Here is a 14852-nt window from a genome sequence, read left to right on the forward strand (position 1 = left end):
GGAAACAACATGCATAAAATATTAGAACTTGGTAGTTCCTTTTGCCTTAACATAAGAAAAAATATTAAATGTATGATTTGACGGTTATATAAGTCCATAATTAAAAATAAACACAAATATTTTGGCAGTACAGGCTTAAAACATTTTACTGATACATGAGCACAATAAAAACAATTGAGTGTAAAACTTGAGATTTTTGGAATACCAAGTTAAATTTGAAACTTTTAAAACTAGGAAAGAACTTGGATAGGGTAACAGAGAGCTGAACCAACTCTGGCCTTGGGTTGCTAGCAGAAGAGTGAAGAATAAATAAAATATCTTTGCCAAACTCTTCTATGCTTCTAGCACATGCTTTTCACATGTCCCTTATCAGAAATCTTAGTTAATCTGTGTATCTCGGTTTCCCTTGTAGCATTTACCACTGCATGGTGGTTGTTTCCTGACTGTATCACTTTACAGGCAGAGCGGTTCCTTCAAGTTTTTTTATTCCTAACACCTAGCATCTTATTTGACAAACTGAAGCCACTCAGTGTTTGTGGAATTGAATGACAATTGACTATCAAAAGTCTCAATTATTTGTGTATGTTTAAATAACCTAATTTGTATACAGTTTGTACACCTATGTTCTCACTGCAATGGCCCAGTGCCTGGACCGCAGCTGGTACCTGATAAACACTAAATTGTGATTATGTAAAAGAATTTGCTTACATTAAATGGTTGACCATGCTGGGTCAATGGACATGTAGTAAGAGGGCGCAAGGAGAAAGGCTTAATTTCTGGGGTTTGATATAGGGAAAGTGTGGAATACTAGGATGACAAAGGCCTGAAGTTACTCAACACCAGTGAAAAACAGCGAGGATCTATTTGTGCCTTGAGCACAAAGCACTCTGCCTTAAGTGCTTACAAATGTCTAGCTGAAAAGGCGTCACTTACTTCACCACCTCTCCTCCTTTTAAAAGCCTCAGGAATAATTTCTAGAGTAGAAATGAAGTTGGTAGTGACCTCTGAGGAAAAATAAGAATCCGTAAGAAAAATCACAGTAAACCTACCACAAGGGAGCTAAGCTATAACATCAATTTTGAGCGCTTTTCCCTGTTGCCTGGTTCAACTGCAGACCTTCGCTCCGGTGGTCTCCGTAGGTATTTAACCCTTTCGGCTAAAACCAAGGAAAACTGGATCCCTTTCAGAATCAAAAAGGAGATGGCTCCGAAAGTGGGCTTCTTGTCGTCCAAATTCTGCCACACAACCTTGCCCAGCCTGGCTTTCAGAGATTCAGAGTTCAGGGCATCAGGAACTTCACCGCTGCTATTGCGCAGGCTCTGCGTTCCACGCAGGCTTATTAGGAAGAAAGGGGGGAAAAAATTGCCCGGAGACACGTGAACCCGAGGGCACCAACCCGGGCTTTGGCTCCCCACTGCTTCGGATTCTGGAATTTACAATCACGAAAGTTCTATTGTCTCGCTATTGGCTCCAGGGCCGCATGACATCATAGCGCTTGATTCAGCCTTCGGGCCCCGATTGGCTGGCCGCGCCATTGTGACGTCACGGTCAGCCCACGTTCTGATTGTAGATACCCGGCGCCTTCCTCTTTCCATCGCGGCGGTTCCTCGCTACCGGTGCCTCCCTCTAACATCCTCCTCGGCTCCGCTGGCCACGGGCGCTCCTGCAGCCGCCGCGCTGCTTCTCAAAGCTGCTGCTGCCCCTCGGACTACGAGGTAAGCCGTCAGCTCCTGGAAACTTCTGTCGGGGGCCGCCGCTCGGCCATGACACCCGCGCTAGCGCGCGGCCCGGACGCGAGGGCTGCGAACCGCGGTTAGGACCGGACCCAGGGCAGAGTTACGGCTGCCGGCGCGGCCCCGCGCTCGATCCGCGTGGAGGAGAAGCCTGGCGGCTCCGGCGGGCCCCAGCCCGGCTCCCCGGGCACCGACGGCGGGCGCGGGAGCGCGGTGCCCGCCGCCAGGGTGAGGCTGGGCGCCTCGGGAGTTCCCACCGTGCTGCAGTCTCACCTGTTCGGCGAGGGGAAGCATCCGGCGGGCATGTTTGCACGCTGACAGGCGCCGCGGGGACCCACGCTGTGCCCAGACCGCAGGCGGGAGGGATGGCTCTCAGAGCTCGAGTCCGCCCTCCCTGTCGGGATGAACTCGCGGATGGGAAGTCCAGGGAAGCGCCCTCCGGAAGAGCGAGTGCGCTCTCGGGGCAGAACGAAACCTCACTGAGTTCGGAGAACCTCTGTCGGGTCGCGGGTCGGTTCGGCACCGAGAGCCAGGGCGCGCCCTCCCTCGCCCCGCGCGGAGCTCGAGGAGCCGGCGGTGAGGGGACTCTCGGCCTTTCCTTTTTCCCCTTCCTCTTCTCGCGTCTGCCTGCCGGAGGGAAGCTCGCCAGGTCAGGGCCACTCGGGTTTTATTAAAACCAGAGAACAGCAGCCTGGCGGTACTCGGAGAGGGATGAGGCCGGCAGGGAAGCGGGGGGGAGGGGACCCGAGGGCGACCTGGGCGGCCCTTTGGGGAGTCCCAGCGCGGGAGCGGCTGGCCGGGAGGGAGGCGCGCGGCGCGGGAGCGGCTCTGGGGCGGCGAAGCCCTAGGGTTGTGGTTGTTAAGACTTGTAAGGAAAAGTGCCCTTTTACAGTTTCCACGCTTGTAAGATTCCCTCCTCTCTGCCGCGTCTGTCCCCGCGTCCGGGTGTGGGGGCGGGGGGAGTCGTGCCTGGAGGAAGAGTTGTTCTTTTTAAACCGTCTCTTGAAACCGTTCCGTGCTCTTGCACTTTGAGGGTGATGGTTTCCCCTTCTCACGACTATAGTTAAGCTCATCTCCCCGTTTCTTGATTGCAAATTTGTAGAATGCATTATGCCAACTTTGGTGCTCCGGGAATACGATTCTTCCATACCTGGGGATCCGGTATGGAAGAATCCGGTGCCTGACTTATTAGCTGGGCTGGGGAACCGAGAGGTGCCAGCGGTGGGCGGGGGGATTGTGGCCAGGAAGCAACCTTAATTATCAAATAACGGACCCGTGGCAGGAAGTGCTTTTTAGGGTTGTACGGAAGAGCTAATGTTGCTTGTTAGATTTGGTAACTTGTTCCCCTAACTGCTTGGTAGATAACCTGTTGGTTTGCACTTGTTTTGCTTGCACATCTCAGCCAACACCATTTGGTGCAGAATCTACAGATACCGACGTAGGCGGTTTTGCATTCGATGGCTGTGGACGAACACTAACTTTACATCTTCGGTTAGGACACGAGTGAATCACTTTTGTAGTCAGCTCAGATGCTGCCTGGGATTCTCCCGGAAAGCTCCGCACTTGAAGGAGAAATGTCGCTCATGGCCCTTTTAGGTTCTTACCCCAGATTATAACTTCTCATTGCCAGGAGCTTTTCTTGTACCGTTTCTCTTTTTGCATTTTCATTTCTCTTCCATTTCTAACTGAAGACAAAAAGGAAAATGTTATTGATGGCTACAGATGGCTAATTTTACAGAATATGGAACTTCGCTGAAAAGTGAAAGTAGAAAGCATATTAAAATGTGTCAGATTTTTCAAGAAAAGTGCCTTATGACTTCAAATACTGTCCTCATTCCCTTAACCCAATTTTCTTATGTATAAATGGGTGTTTTCTGTTGCAGAATTTTTACAGATTTCAGGAGCTACAAATGAAAGCTCGGCTTGGGGTCCACCAAATAGTGGTTTAATAAATGCTTCCTTATTTTTCTTCCTGGGGAAGGGGCAGTGAGATTTAGAGGATGTAGCCAAGAATAAATCTCAAGAATCTCGAGTAACTGGGAAAATATTCAAAACTTTAGGTTTTCACAGGTACAAATTCCGGGATCCCTATGAAGTCACTAGGATTTGTTCAGTCGGCCATGTGCCATCTTTGTAACTCTGTTACACTTTAACTTAAAAATCTAACCTAGTCAACCTAACAGCTTGTCATCTTTCAGATCCACCTAAAATCTATGCCCTTCCCTTTTTTTCTAGATGCCTTTTTTATTCATTGACTTGTCAGTTATGTGTACTTTGTGTATGTTAGGAGAGGTTATATACAAAGTTGAATGACACAGTTCTGACTCCAAACGTCTTCCTGAATTAGTTGATCTGAGTTAGTTGATGTGTTAATCCTTTCATACCCATACTAAATCTATGCCTTGGACTAAAAAGGGGTCAAACACAGATTTCTGGAGGACTTTGGTGAGGATGTCTGGGAAAGCTTTATGTGGCAGAGCTATCTATGTTAGGCACATCAGTGCTTACCACTGTAAGATTGGTTAGGATGCTTTCAGTACAGGAAACAGAAACCTGACTCAAATGGGCTTAAATGACCACCTGACTTGAAAAATCCTCAGGGCAAAACTTTCTATCCATAGTCCATAGGCTGGTTTTGCAAGATGACTGCCAGCAACGATCTGGACCCCCATTAACATACTCTCATGTAGGCACTTCACTTCCCACCACCTTTCAAAGAGGGTCCTTGGCTTTGAGGTGATTAAGTTAAACCTGGTTACTTGAAGTAATAACTAAAACAATGGAAATCTGATAACCTGGGAGACCCATCCCAGAACTGAGGAAGTGGATTTAAATCTCACCTCACCTATTGGGCTGCTACCATACCTTCAGTGAGGGCCAGTCAGCCACATTGTGAGCTGTAAGGGCCTCCAAGATGTCAGTACTACAGAGATGATTGGATTAAAGTAGGTAGAATTGAGTCTACATTTGAATGTAGCCTTAAATGTCATAGAGGAATCTTACTGATTTGAAGAGATAGGACAGGCATTCCAGGAGAGAAGGAGTTTGGAGAGCAAACATCTGTGGAATCACTGGGCAAAAAGCAAGTAGCCCAGTTGGCTGAAGCTGATAGTACAGAAGTGGAAGAAAAGGTTAGAAAGGCAAGTTGTTGATGATAATAATGGCTGTTTATTACTGGGCTCTTATTATGTGTCAAACCCAATTGCTATTCCAATTGCTATTAATTGGTACCGTGAGCCTTCCCACTTTACAGATGAAGAATTGGAGGCTTAGCGAAGTTTAGACACTTGGCCAGCGTCACAGAACATTCGAGCCCAGGTCATCTTGAGCCCCTAGCCTGCCCTCTCTCCTGAGGTTACAGAGTAGCACTGAAGCTTTTGAACTAGGAGTACATTATGAATGCAGTGCTCCAGGAGTATGACTCCTACCAGAATGTGTAGGATGGATTGGCTTGGACAGATGCTAGGACTGTGGAGATGGTTTGGGAGGCTGTTAGAGGTGGCCAGGGCAGTGAGAATGCCCCAGGTGGAGCTACAGCCATGAGCACAGGCTGGAGAGAGCTAATTAATTGTATTAGATTATTTCTAGGATAAGATCTATGAGACCTGGAGACCAATGGATTTGAGGGCCAACAAGATGAAGAGCACTCATAAGACCGAGTGGTCAAAGAAACGTGGTGTTATAGAAGAAGAAAAAGGAAGCTTTGCAATCAGGTGGAATATGCAAACAGCCCAGATACATATCTGGACAAGCTGCTTCCCACACACACACACACACACACACACCCCTCTGTTGGCCACTTTCTGTCGCCCTTCTACAACTACGTGTTTCCCCATTTTATCCATTTTCAGAGTTGTTCATATTTTAACATATCTTGGTAGAGATGCAGGTTATAATCCGTGGCCTCTTAAAATCACTGCAGGCACTTCACATATTAATATTACTGAAATCGGGATGCTTCTCAACTTTTAATGAAGTATCATTGGTGAGAGTAGGAAAATCCAGTATTGATAAAGCTCATGCAGCTGGAGCCAGAAGTAAGAACCAAGGCTTCTGGGCTCTATCCATCAGCTGACTTACCCAGCTTGCGTAACAGATAGGAAAATCAGTGATGCCTCATGATACAGGATTATAGTAAAGCACATACATAATTCTTTATTACAACTGAGGTAATTTGAGAAAATGGGAAGGCATAGTTGTTTAAGTAGGGGGGCCTCACCCTTGTATGGAACCTGGCTGCCATGGCTTCCTATCCTAACTTGCCACCAACCAAGAGAAAATCAACTCTGGGTATTGGTCTTTTTTTCTTTAAAAGATTAAGGTGACTTCCAAGAACTAAAATTTTTTATTTTCACTTTTGCCAAAAGCAAATCCCTTGTTTCTGTTTGACTGGGGGTAGAGAGTGGAAGTTGAAAGCATTTAGGTCTTAGAAAAGCAACGTCAAAATCAGTGATGGAAGTTACAATTTTCTCTTTAAGAGGTTAAGTTTAACTGCTGGACGTGTTCTGGCCTAGCAAAGTAAATTGTTTAGGAAGGTAACCTGACCTAATTTTGAGTATTTGTAATAGAATCTCCCCCCCACTCACCCACACATATCCCCGATGATCCCCCTTTGAACCCATAAATGTTATCATTAGCAAACTGTTTGGTTCCCACTGGGCTCCTGCTGGCATATTTCCTCAATGGGAATTTTTCTTTTTTTTTTTTTGACTCGTGTGTATTTCCTTTTAGATTTGTGTGGTCCCTGGATATAAAGTATTGGTCCTTGGTGAGTGTTCAGAAAGACTAAATTCCCACCCTTCCTCCTCCCCAGACCCCTGCCATTTGTGTTTGAAGTACAGTGATGTGTAACCATCTTTCTTAAATTAGACATTTGTACTTTTGTTTGATGTCTTTGCTGACAGGGATTTAGGAAATCATTTCTTTTTAAAAAATGTTTTTAGTGCTGGTACTGTCATGCTTTCTCTCGTTAGGAGAATAACCATTTTCTTGAAACACCTGCAATTTCTAAGTATAATCCTTCTACTACGTTAGCACCCTCCTGCTAGCACATGCTGGTTACAGTTTCCATCTCTATGAAGTTGCCCTTTCCTGTCCCCATTGTCAACAATTTCACCCTGTCAGGACAATCTTTATAAGCCCATACTAAAAAGACCTAATTAGGACGCCTGGGTGGCTCAGCCATTAAGCGTCAGCCTTCGGCTCGGGTCATGATCTCAGGGTCCTAGGATCGAACCCCGCACCGGGCTCCCTGCTTGGCGGGAAGCCTGCTTCTCCCTCTCCCACTCCCCCTGCTTGTGTTCCCTCTCTTGCTGTGTCTCTCTCTGTCAAGTAAATAAATAAAATCTTAAAAAAAAAAAAAAGACCTAATTAAAGCCATGCTGGAGAATTGGCCATTCAGGTCTTTATTGTATCTGTTATGCTGAACCCCAGAGTACCTGTTCTCCTCTTGTCTTGGCATAGCAAATGCTACTACAGAGTAATTGTTATGAATTTCTCTTTCCCCAAAGAATAGTTCTCATGATACCAAATTCGATAATTATTCATTTACTTCTCTGGGAGTTTGGCAGTGTGGTGTATGGTGTATGGCCCCAGGGGGTAGTGTTCAGGGTACTTCTGCTTCAGTCTTTGGCAGAAGAAATAAATTACTTTCATATTTACAGAAGTTGTTACCTCCATCTGCCATTTTTGTGAGCAGATATGAACCTCTGTGAAAATTTGAGTTTTCCTTCTTACAGAACTTCTAAATATTTACTGTGGATCTGAGGTACATTTATAAGAGCGTCTAGTATGTTTTGTTTTGTTTTAAGTAAGCAAAGTTGTGGGAAGTGAATTAAAGCAGCTGCCTTTCAGGTTAGCAGCCACACATCTGGATGGGGTTCCAACTCTGCCCCTTATGACTGGGTAGAACTTGGAGGTGGTAATACCTGTGCCTACTTTGGAAGGGTGTTCAAACCGTCAGTATTAAACATGAAAGTTAAGTAGGGGACTGCATTTGATGATCATGGTAAAAAGATCTCTATTGTATAGGATGTCCATTGAAGCATTGTTTATAATAACAAAAGACTGTAAGATACAATTGTAAGATGCAATAACAAAAGATTGTAAGATACAATTGTAAGATACAAATGTCCTTCAGAAGAATAAATTACAGCTGGGCAATGCAATACTTTGCAACTTATAAAAAGAATGAGCCTATTCTGTGGGTGCTGAATATAGCTGTTCAATAGCACATGCTAGGCACTTTTCTAAAGTGCTCTACCGATACTTATTTTGGCCTCACAAAACCCCAGAAGGTAGGTACCCCAATTTTACAGATGTGGAAACTAAGAAAGGTGAAGTGACCTGTGCAAGGCTGCACAGCCACTAGCTGGCAGAACCAGGTTTCGAATCCAGACAGTCTGGCTATAGTCCGCTCTCAGCCATCCTGCCACAGGAAGCCTCTGAGACCAGGCAGGCATCTTTGCATTTGCAGCTCTAGACAGAGAACTAGAGGAAACAAAGTTGAGTTTCTTATTCATCATTACATTCTGAGAGGTTGACAGTATAACCAATATAGAACTTTTGACAATAACTAAACAAAGGTTTAGACAAAGCTAATTCTTAACATTTATCATCAGTCTTGAAAGGGTGACCTTTTGTTTCTTCTGAGTCCTTTTTTCAGAATTCTGCAATCAGGTAATCAGAAGCACAGGTACTGTGTAGCTCTGGAAGAGCTCTAGAATCATTGGTGTAAAAAATCCGTGCTCAAAAGCTCAGGTGCCAGTAGGCTGGACTGGTGTGACTGGCCATGGGCATCCAGCATCAGTTTCCTTACCTGGCCTCAGCTGCAGCTGGTTTGATTTACAAGGTGTATAAGACCTGAGAGGTGTGGGCTGGGAGGGAAGGGCACCCAAATCCTCTAGGGAGCCTCTGTCTCCAGCTTGTCTGATTTCCCTTGGACTGAGGTGTAAGTCATGTGCAGTTTGAGAACATCTAGTAGGTCATTCTGACACAGGCCCCGTTAAGGGCCACCTGTTTAGGCTCAAGATAGACACGTTTATCACCACCCTTAGTTCTCTTGGGATTATTAGACTCTCAGAACTTTTCATTTTCTTTCTGGGTGTGGGTCAGTAGATCTAACAACATTATGATGGTTATGGGTACCACAATTCCTAAAATAAGAGAATCACAAAATTCAGAGTGGCCTACATATTAACATGGACTGTGACCAGGTGGTAACTCTTGGCTTTGGACACACTCTGTAGAAGAGATGAATAAATGATTACTACATTGTGTTTGCTTTTAAAAGTGCCACATTGTGACAAACTTTTCTTTTTTTTAGATTTTTTTTTTTTTTTTTTAATTAGAGAGAGTGAGCACAAGCAGGGGGAGGGGCAGAGGGAGAGGGACAAGCCAACTCTTCATTGAGCAGGGAGCTCACACGGGGCTCGATCTCAGAATCCTGAGATCATGACCTGAGCCGAAGGCAGACGCTTAACCCACTGAGCCACCCAGGCGCCCCAAACTGTGTGTGTGTGTGTGTGTGTGTGTGTGTGTTTTAACACATTTGAGCTCTGCCTCTCCCTCTCATTCACCTCCATACCCAAGTAACATTTGTAAAATGTGGGTGTTTGGATTCAGTTTAAACAAAGAAATGTGTTTTCATGTCATGTGCCTTACTTATGTTACACAGGCTCGAATTTAAATCCTTCAAGACTTCTCCTGGGGGTTGCATAACCTATCTTTGTAAATTATATTTTTCCACCCTCTTTTAATTTCAACCGAGGCTATGATGCTGCTTTTGTGTATTCATATGAATTAGCTTGAAGAACATGATAATTTACTTTGAATATTCAAGTAATCACATCAGTTAAGAGACTGCAATCAGATAAGAATTATAAGTAGCTGCCTGTAGCAGAAAAGCTTAAAAGCCCCTTAAATGTTTGTCTCCCAGCTATTTGCAATTGGCAGTCTGACTTAGATGTTTAGGAATATGAAGCATTTCGTAGACGCTTTAAGCTTAGTCTTTAAGACAGCCATTGGAGGCATGCAAAAGATCTGGATGTCCATGATGGACTTTGGCCATTGATTTTCTTGAAGCATGCTTACAGAGGAGACAGTGGTTGCCCTGTGAAACAGGTCAGAGCTTCTCCAAAGAGCCCCTTAAACACAGTATCTCAGGACTTCCATGTCCCAAGGAGAATGCTATAAATACTATGCTCGCTTCCTCTTCAGAGCAGCTCCTCTTTGTTTACTTGGCAAGGAGTGGTAGGTTTGCAATAGGCTCAGTGACCCCAAAGGATAACGGCTATGAATGCCGTATACAGTGGGAGGGGTGCTTTTCACTGAGCCTTGGTACAGAGCTTCATGCTTGAGTTTATCATCATTTTGAGAAACGGGACTGGCATATTTTAAAGGGCTTCCCAAAATTCAAGATTTAGGTGAGTAATTGCAAAGTATTGTTGGAAGACCAATCTCAGTGGGTGATATACGTGGCCATAGGTTTGACTGTCCACCCAATTTCCATCTCATTTCTTTCTAATCCACCTCTTCTGAGCTTCAGACTCCACTTCTCATCAGCTAGGTTCACCTGGATGCCCTCCAAACCTCTCCGCCCTGTTAGCCAGCTTGGTCAGGAGCACCACCATCCACCAGTTTGCCCAAGCCTTCGAGCTGGCAGTGGTGTCTGGGTCCTTCTCTCTCATCAGCCATGTCCTTCCTCCCCCCACTCTAGCTGTCAGTCACCAAGTATTGTCCTTTCAGGCTCCTCTCTGTCCCTCTCTGAGGCCCCTTCCCCTCCCATCGTCCAAACCTTGCAGCACTTCGGTTCCTAACTGGACAACTGTAGTTTCTCCCTGTCTCCTTCCTGTCTCCCCTATGGTCTGGTCCCTACTCTCTTGTCACAGTGTTATCCTGACATGTTAACAGGATCTTTCACTCCATCCTAAAAGCTTCATTTTCTCTCTCTCCGGGGCCGTTCTTGATCCAGCTTCATTTCCTGCCACTTTCCTGCATGCACTCCTCACTCTCAACACACCACAGACTTCCATTTCTCCAAATGTGCCTGTCTGTCCCCATCTCTACTCTGCACAGGCTGTATTTGAATGCCTCCTCATCAGGTGCTCCCCAGCAAAAACAATAAACACAAAAGTAAAGTGAATTCAGTAGCAGAAAAAGCCCTGTTCTTCGTGAGTCAAATCCTCACACCCTAGAGCCTGTGATCCTTTTGATTGAATCAGATGTTCCCACCCCTTTCTGCTTGTTTAACCTTAGTTCTAATACCTAACCTTTGTGTGCCTCAGTTTCCTCATTCTTAATGTAAGAATGGCTTTTCCTTTTCTCTTTGCTCAGTGTCTGGCATGTTTATCTCTGTGTCCTCGGTACGTATAAACCATCAGGCAGGTGGTAGCTGTCTAGCAATTATTTGCATGACTGTGTCTCCAAGATGTAGCTTTCAAGTATCAGTTCAGTAATCTGTGCTAATGGCTGTGTGGAGATGAGTGTACCTTGATAGCCTGAGAATGCGTAATATTTCAGGAATGAGGAGCCCACCTAGCAGGGGACTGTGGAGAGCTGGCTTCCCTGCCTGTAGGGTTACCATTTCCTACTCCCAGCTGAGGGAGAAGAGCAGCAGTAACCCTCAGATCATACAAATTGCCAGACCTCCCACTTAGCCAGGAGCAAAGGTGACACGTGCTGTTATTTTAGAGGACCTTGCTTATTTGCATATTACCTTGTAAAGCGTTCATGTAGAGTATGCCAGTGAGAGACCACACCTGTGGCACTGTGCCCAGGGAAGGAAGAGAGTAAACTCTGGTATCTTGACATACAGCTATTTCGTGATGAAATAGTGATGGAAGCTGACACACTTTTTTAACCTTATTTTGGTTGGCCACAACATTGATTCCAGGTTGAAGTAGACTGTATAGGTTGGACAAAGCCTGTCTGTGTCAGTAGCCACACGATCATTAATTCATTGATCATTCACACTCACTCACCATTGAGGAATCTTGTGTGCTACCCTCTGCTAAGGAGTATAGATCCTGCCGTGACACATGACCGTACACCCACTGGCAAAGAGATTATAATCCAGCGGAAGAGGTGAGGTACGTACTTGAGTCAACATAATTATTGGTACTGTGGAAATGGCCATGTCTTTTACAGTAAGGTTTGGCTGTAAGTGATGGAGATTTTAAAACAATAGTGGCTTCAGCAGGGGAATCTCAAAATAAAGTAGAAGTTTATATCTCCCATAAAAGGTTGCAGAGGTGGTCCAGGACTGGTTTAACCATCCACAGGCTCACTGCTAGCTCACTGTGCAGCAGGCTTAGAGTGTGATAGCCCCATCTTCCAGCCAGCAGGCTGAAGAGACAAAGAAGGGGCAGAAGGGTCATCCATGCCTTCTCTTAGGGTAGGTTCCCAGAAACTGCCCCTAGATAATTTTGCTTGTCTCCTTGGCCAGAACTTAAACATGTGACTACATTAGCTGCAAGAGAAGCTGGAAAAGTCTCAGTTGATTCTGGCCATAAGCAGCTAGAAGTCCTGCTACTCTATACAGAAGTTAGGCAATAACCCCTAATCTATACCACAGGTGGTAGATGAGTTTGACAGTCCTGCCCATGTGGAATTTAGATTCAGGGGGAGGATACTGACAAGTGAACAGGTGTCAATACTACAGTGATGGGAATTATGAGTTGAGTGCAGGGTGCCAGGAGAACAAACAGGAAGGACACCTCATTCGTATGGGGAGGATCAGGAAAGGTTGCCTGGAGAATAAGCAGGAATCTGGTGGAAAGAGGAAATAGGCGGAGTATTCTAGCAGAGGCTCTGAGAGAGGGGTTGGGGGATGGAGGAGCATGTGAGGAACTGAAAAAGTCAGTGAGGAAAACCAGATGAGGAAGCAGAGGCCTGATCACGTGGGCCCTGGGGGGGCCACTGAGGAGTTTGGACATTTTCCTGCAAGCTTTTAACTGGTTGTGAGGAGGTGAGTAACCAGAAAGATGCTTTTGGGGGTTGAGGAGCAGTACCAGACTGGAGGCAGAGATGATCCATCGGGAGGGAGTGCATTAATCCAGTCTAGATGACCAGAACAGTGGCTTTGGGGATGGAGAGAAGTGGGTACAAGTCCTGTCAATTTCATGGAGCTTAAGAACTGGGAAAGAGGGGCACCTGAGTGGCTCATTTGGATGAGCGTCCGGCTCTCAGTTTCAGTTCAGGTCATGATCTCATGAGTCATGGGATCGAGCCCCGGGGCAGGCTCCAAGCTTAGCCGGAGTCTGCTCAAAAGATTCTGTCCCTCCCCACACATTCTCTCTCTCTCTCTCCCCCTCTCTAAATAAATAAATCTTTAAAAAAAAAAAAAAGGGAAAGAATTTAGAAATAACTTGGCCTGCCTTTTCACTTGACAAATGTTGAAAGCGAGGTTGAAAGTTGAAATAGCTTGCCCAGTCACCCAGCTAGCTGTAGAACAGCACCCAAAACTACCTCTGCCTAAAGTTGTTCTCCTTTGTCACTGATGGATCTGCCAATTTGGCAGAACAGGGCATTGTGGGCTTCTGAGAAGGCAGAGAGAAGGAGAAGCTAAGAGGCTTTGGATCTGGCTGGGTCTTAAGAAATGAGAATAATTTGCACAGGAGAATGGAGAGGGCCTCTGGATAGAGCAAATTACATGAGACTGTGGAGAATCCCAGGTGTGTTTGGTGCTCCTGAGTTCTGCAGTTTGAGTCCAGTGTAGGGTACTACAAGGAAGTAGTAGAAGATAATGGTGCAGAAGTATTTTGAAATCATGGAACCCTTTAATGTAAGACTAAGTGGATTAGACTTAATTCTTTAAACAACAGGGAGCCAATTAACACTTGGTATCAAAGGACTTAGTGTGATTTTCTTGACAGCAAATTCTGCATTTCTTTTTTTAACTTTTGCCTGTCTTGGTGCATTGTATCAGGTGGTTGTGGTCAGCAGAATAGCAGCACCCCAAAGATGGCTGTGTCCTAATTCCTAGCACCTGTGAAGATGTTAGGTTACAGGGAAAGGGGAATTAAGGTTGCAGATGGAATTAAGGTTGTTGATCAGCTAACTGAAATAGGAGATTATCCCAAATTATCCAGGTGAAATCAGTGTAATTACAGGTGTCCTAAATTGTGGAAGAGCGAGGCAGAAGAGAACTAGAACAGTGGTGGTACAAGGAGACTTGGTCCAGTGTTGCTTGCTTTGAAGATGGATGAAGGGACCTTGAAACAAGAAATGCAAGCAGGAAGGAGGATTCTCCTGTCGAGCCTCCAGAAAGGAGCGCAGCCCTGCTGCCATCTTTGATTTTAGTCTGAGACTCATTTGAGACTTCTGATTTCCTGAAATGTAAGAGAAGTTTGTTTTGTTTTAAGCTCTTTAGTTTGTGGCTGTTTGTTACAGTAGCCATGGAAAACTAAAACAATGGTATTTGTTTGCCTAGTGAAGGAGAGCTGTGCTTTAAGAGGGATCAGTGGGACAGATCCATTTGTTACAGGGATTGGCTAGGAGGAAGTTCTGCAGGTAGAGAAGTGATGGGGTGAGCCTGGAGGGGGGGGTTGGGGGAGGGGAGGCTGAAATTGCAGAACTTCTACAAGACCAGAAGCCTGGGTGGTGGCCAGGTATCCAGGGCGGGTGAGGGATGGAGTGTACTTTCTCGGGGCTGGACTCCAGGGAAGGTTATAGAGCCGGTAACAGAAATATGGGGATCAGAAGGAAGAGAAGATTGTAAGAGAAGTATGATGAATTCAGTTTCTGGCTTACTGAGTTTGAGGTTCAGGAGCTTCACATGTGTGGAGGTGGAGAGAGAGCAGATGCAAACTGGCCCTCGATGTCTAGGATTGGGATGCAGGATTGGGTGTCACTGGTCATGATTTTTATCTGTACTGTTTCTTTAAATTTCTCCAGCGTAGAGACTCAGCAACCTTGTAAAAAATCCAGTTATGTTATATTCCTTAAAATTAAGAAGTTTTTCCTAGTGCTTTACCAAAATTATTTCTGCTGCCATTCGGATTCTATATACCCTTAAACTTTTTAATAAATACAATTAATACTAAATAAATAACCAATACATTTAAGTAAAATAAAAATAACATACTTCTGTGACCCTGTCTTGCATATTTTATGTTCTGT

General features: G+C 45.2%; 1 protein-coding gene across 3 annotated transcripts in view; it reads left to right on the forward strand.

Moving 5' to 3' along the window:
- Window positions 1–1561: 1561 nt before the first annotated feature.
- ELOVL5 (ELOVL fatty acid elongase 5) overlaps window positions 1562–14852 on the forward strand; it is an 84286-nt gene continuing 70995 nt past the window's right edge. Inside the window, exon 1 of one of the 3 annotated variants that reach the window (XM_078055233.1) lies at window positions 1562–1715. The gene's annotated coding sequence lies outside the window, so the exon portion shown is untranslated. The remainder of the gene's footprint in view (window positions 1716–14852) is intronic. The other 2 variants (XM_078055232.1, XM_078055234.1) reach the window with 2 other exon arrangements.

The sequence above is a fragment of the Halichoerus grypus genome, chromosome 9 (genome assembly GCF_964656455.1).
Source record: "Halichoerus grypus chromosome 9, mHalGry1.hap1.1, whole genome shotgun sequence".
Taxonomy (NCBI): domain Eukaryota; kingdom Metazoa; phylum Chordata; class Mammalia; order Carnivora; family Phocidae; genus Halichoerus; species Halichoerus grypus.